Source organism: Hibiscus syriacus, unplaced genomic scaffold, assembly GCF_006381635.1.
Source record: "Hibiscus syriacus cultivar Baekdansim isolate YM2019G1 unplaced genomic scaffold, ASM638163v2 tig00111410_pilon, whole genome shotgun sequence".
In the NCBI taxonomy this organism is placed as follows: Eukaryota; Viridiplantae; Streptophyta; class Magnoliopsida; order Malvales; family Malvaceae; genus Hibiscus; species Hibiscus syriacus.
Genome location: NW_024063087.1, coordinates 606,735 through 612,035, shown reverse-complemented (window position 1 = coordinate 612,035; position 5,301 = coordinate 606,735). Strand labels below are relative to the sequence as shown.

At 33.4% G+C, this 5,301-nt stretch overlaps 1 non-coding gene across 1 annotated transcript; it reads right to left on the bottom strand.

Annotated features, from left to right (window-relative positions):
- Nucleotides 1-2,864: 2,864 nt before the first annotated feature.
- On the bottom strand, nt 2,865-2,971 carry LOC120162945. Its single transcript, XR_005519598.1, has one exon. It is a non-coding gene; the product is annotated as a small nucleolar RNA R71 (small nucleolar RNA).
- Between the last annotated feature and the right edge of the window lie 2,330 nt (nt 2,972-5,301).

The window sequence follows — 5,301 nt, the reverse complement described above, 5'->3', positions numbered from 1 at the left end:
AAAAAAAAAAAAAAGAACCTATAGTCTGAACCAGGTAGTCGAGCAAAAACTTACCCCTTGGCCCCCACCTAAATATAATTCTCTTGGAAACCATAAGCCCCTCTCAAGTACTAGCCAAATTCACACTCATCCTTTATTCTTTCCCTTGGCCCACTTTATATTTTAAACCAAACTAAACAAATCCCTTTTTATTTAAATTCTACTCTTTGACCAACCCCCACATGAACCAAATTCCTCTCTTATTTTAATACCCTACGTGCTAATTTAATTAAAAAAATCTGTACCCTTTTTCACTTTTCATTCTCCAGCCATAACATGCCTCTCTTCCTCTTTCGTTTTCATGAACAAGCTCCTTCAAATACAACCTTCAAAGTTGCGCCAACAACATTGATCACTATTTCCTTGCCACCACTGCATCTTTGCTCTGTTTGCCATCTTTACTCTTTCTTTGTGCAACCATGGTTCCAACAAGAAATCACAAAGTCAACATCATTATTTGTCGCTCTATCATATCTAATTCCCATGGCCGAATCATAAAATTTTTAGGTAAATAACATGCTTAGTTTCATTACCACATTATTGATGTCCCACTCTGGATTTGCGGGAAATTTTAACATTGGTACATCCTTGGATGGTTACTCTTCTCAATCGCCTCATCGCTATCATTTAATTTACAATTGATCATCATTAACCTTGGAGAGTATCTCTATTCCTTCTCCAACGTTTTTAATTTTCATATTAGGACAATATGCTTTAAAATAGGGGTAGACAATAATTGCATCAATTCTCTTCTTGTTCATATGGTTGAAATTGAGTATTGCTTTGGTTGATATATTGAGATATTTTTTCATTGATCTTGATTCTTGCCTTATTTCTTTGATTGCCTTGTGAGTTATTGAGCACGATTTTATTTGACAACGGATGCATGCTAGTAAAATGACATGATTAGTGTTTTCTTTAAATCTATGATTGATATCCCATGCGTTTATTGGATGATATGTTTATTGACTCAATACACATTACACTTTCTTGTGAGATTTGAGCCTAAACAAGCATAATTTTTTTTTCTCATTTTAATTGATTGAGTGATAATATATAATCATACACACCTTTTTTGATTAATTCATTCATATTTTTGTTAAAAGTTGAGCCTAATTGTGGAAATTATATTTGTTTTGTTTTAGGAGGTCAAATATGCATGGAATTGTGAAAAAAAGCTCAAAAGCATGTTTTTATCCTTCTATACGAGAATCAAGTCTTTTGGAAGAATGTGGAAATGGGCAAAAAACCATATTCGACAATGCGTGACCACGCCTTATTATTGACATGCGAATACTGTCTGATAAGAATAATTTAAACTTTTGTAGTCAAATCCAAGATGGAGCTCACTTTTATGGATGCTTCCATTATTTGGAAAGTATTTGGCCAAGAATCAATCTCTTTTTAATTAGTACTTTATTTATTTTGATTTTCTTTTATTCTAGCTTTCCTTATTTTAATTAGACTCATTTAAAGGAGATTTACTTTTCTTTTAAGGTTTTGTCTCTCTATATAAAGAGCCCCTTAGTCACCTTTAGGGATATCTATCTTTTGGCGGCACAACTTTTCTCTCTTGTTTTCTTTTGACCATGAGTGGCTAAGCTTTTATTTTTGATTAAAGGGTGAGATGATTTCGTTGTAATTTTGTGAGGCTTATGCTAAACTACTTTTTCTACTTTAATTCAAGTAATCTTTATTTATTGTTCTTAATTTTATGAATTCTTGATATTGATCAAATTGACGCCTTAATTCGATATTGAGTTTTCTATCTCTATTCATAAGTTTGTGATTCGTAATGATCATGAATGATTGACACAAGTAGCTAGGGGTAAGTCTCTTGATTTGTGTTTGTTACTTTTTATTTTCTGAGCTTCGCATTGTGCATGATAGTCTTCGGGGATATAAACGTACACAATCAATTGATTTTGTTTTAATCGTTCCCATGATTCGTAATGTTATCATTAATTGTAAGATTTAATTTGAACGCTTTTTAAGGTTCCAAGCAAGTGACTAATTACTTGGATGTTGAAAAATCAATCTTTTAAGCCTTTGATCAAAATTACTGTTGGATGAAGAACACACATTTGAATTGGAAGTTCGTTAATAATTGATTTTTGTTATTCTAGTTTTAGCTTTATTTCTTGATTTTAGTTCAATAAACCAAACCCCCCATTTAAATTTTATTGGTTTAACATTGAGATTCTAATTTCAACTCTCTTGGTATTCGACCTGATCTCACTATTACTAGAAGTTAGTTTAGTAAAATTCAGATTTTATTTTTCAAGACTTCGACAACCTTGTCAAAATTGGCGTTGCTGTCGGGGAGCTATCTTAGTTTCTTATTGCTTTATTTTGTTTTTGTTTTATGATCCATTCTTCTCATAATTCTGATTTTTGAAGAAGAATTAGAGTTATATTTGGCTGTTAATCAGTTATCTATTTTTGAAGATGTTGAAGAAGGAATGATGAATAGGACTCTCAAGGATTTGGTTGCACCTGATTTAAATCAACAACCTTTATGCATTACTTTTCCTAATTTTGAAAGTGATTTTGAGTTTAGATCTGGTTTAATTCATTTACTTCCTTCTTTTCATGGACTTTTATGTAAAGATGATCATAAACATTTGATGAAATTCCATATTGTATGCTCCAAAATGAAACCACATGGAGTCACAAATGAACAATTCAGTCTAAAAGCTTTTCCTTTTTCCTTAAAGGATCAAGCAAAAGATTGGCTTTATTATATACCATCCGGATCAATTACGACAAGGAATAGGATGAAGAGATTATTTTTGGAGAAGTTCTTTCACGCATCTAAGGCTACCAACATCAGAAAAGAAATCTATGGCATTACGCAACTCACTGGCGAGACTTTGTATGAATATTGGGAGAGGTTCAAGCGATTATGCACTTGTTTTCCCCATCATCAAATCCCAGACCAAATTTTAATTCAATACTTCTGTAAGGGATTGCTTCCAATGGATAAAACTATGATTGATGCAGCAAGTGGCGGAGCTTTAGTGAATCTCACGCCTAAAGGAGACGAAAAGCTTATGGAATATGGTCGATTCAAGGACATCCTACGGATATGTGTCCTACATTGCAACATGATTCTATACAAGAGGATAATGCTTTAGATGAATTACATAATCAACCCCCAAGGAAGATTGACCCTTTTTCTAATCATTACAACCAAAGATGGAGGGATTATTCGAATCCAATTTATGGGAATCAAGGAGGACAGCAAATATACAACCCTCAAATTTTTTCTAGACCAACCCAAGCACCTACCCAACACCAATCTTCAAATTCATGTATGTCTTAAGAAGATATTGTTAAAAGTCTTGATAACTCTACTCATACATTTCAACAAGAAACGAGGGCTAGCATTGAAGCACTTCTACATGAAACAAATGAGATGAGAGAAATGACTCATACACTTCAATAGGAAATGAAGGGAACAATAGAAATAACTCATACAGTCCAACAGGAAATGAGAACAAGTGTTCAAAGTTTGGGCAATCAAATTACTCAATTGGCCATGTCAGTTAGTAAATTGGAAGCTCAAAATTGTAGTAAATTACCCTCACAAATGGTAGTGAACCCAGTAGCGAATTATAGTGCAATTTCCTTGATGAGCGGAAAATAAATTTCTTCGGGATTGATTCCACCTAAAAGAGCTGAGATGGAAAAAGATAAGGGAGCCAAACTTCATTCCAAAGTGTCTCTAAAGGTAACATTCGATCCTTCATTATCTTTTTCATCTTACACTCCTTTGCCTCCATTTCCTAGTAGGTTAGCTAAACCAAATGAAGAAGAACACAAAGATATCTTGGATGTATTTAGGAAGGTTGAGATTAATATTCTATTGGTGGATGCTATTAAGAAAATTCCTAAGTATGAAAGATTTTTGAAGGAGTTCACCAATAAACGGAGATTGAAAGAAAAGGAGATGGTTCAAGTAAGTAAGAATGTGTCGTCAATATTGTAAAACAATATGCCAGAAAAATGCGGGGATGTACCTTGTGTTATTGGTAATAAAAGGATTGAGCATGCTATGTTAGACTTAGGAGCTTCATTAAATGCCATTTCATATTCTATTTATCATGAATTAAGAATAAATGCCCTGCAAAAGAGTGATGTGGTAGTTCAATTAGCCGGTCGTTCTTATATTCACCCACTTGGAGTTGTTGAGGATGTTTTGGTACATGTTAATGAGCTGATTTTTCTTGTAGATTTTTGCATCTTAGGAATGGAAGGTAATTTCTCTTCACATTCATCTTCAATCTTTTTAGGAATACCATTCATGAAGACATGAAAGAAAAATATCGATGTAGATGAGGGCACTCTGTCTGTGGAGTTTGGACGAGAACTTGCGAAATTTAGTATTCTTGATGCAATGAGATGTCCTAATAATATGAAATCTTTTTGTCAAGTTGATATTTTTGATTCAATTGTGCACGATATCATTTTTGAAAAAGACATTGAATGCGATTTGCGATTATGTGCACAAGCTGACCTTGAGGATAATGAGACCGACTTTGAAGAAATATTTTTAGCACCATATCTTGAACAAGTAAATTCAGATGCTAACAAAATATTTTCTTTTAATATGCAGACCTAAAATCTGAAATTGAAAGACTTACCTGACCACCTAAAATATGTGTATTTGGGTGAAGAGAAGACATTGTCTATCATAATCGAGAAAGGGCTCACAACTAAACAAGAGGAGATTTTGGTTCAAATCCTAAAGGAGCATAAAGCATATCGGGTGGTTCAACGGTGTGACATGGACCTAAAAAAAACTAAAATGTCAAGGATACTACAATTGTAAGAACTAGAGGAGCTTCGTTTAATTGTTTGTGAAAACTTAAGGATCTACAAGGAATAATCTAAATTGTTTCATGATACCATGCTTATTGAGAAACATTTTGAGATTAGTCAAAAGATGTTATTATATGAAACCCAATTAAAGCTTATGGAAGGTAAGTTTCATTTTCGTTGGCTTGGACCATATATAGTTACTAATGTATTTACTCATGGCATAGTGTAAATTACAAGCTCAGACTTAGAGAAAACCTTCAAGGTGAATGGCCATAAATTGAAAATGTTCCACGAAGGTAGAATTGTCCCATACGTGATCGACCCTCATTTGGAGATAACAATTTATATCAATGATTGAACAACTTGGCATAGCCACTTTGAGCATAATGATGTTAAAAAATTGCGCTATTGAGAGGCAACCCTCATGCCCAGAGTCGT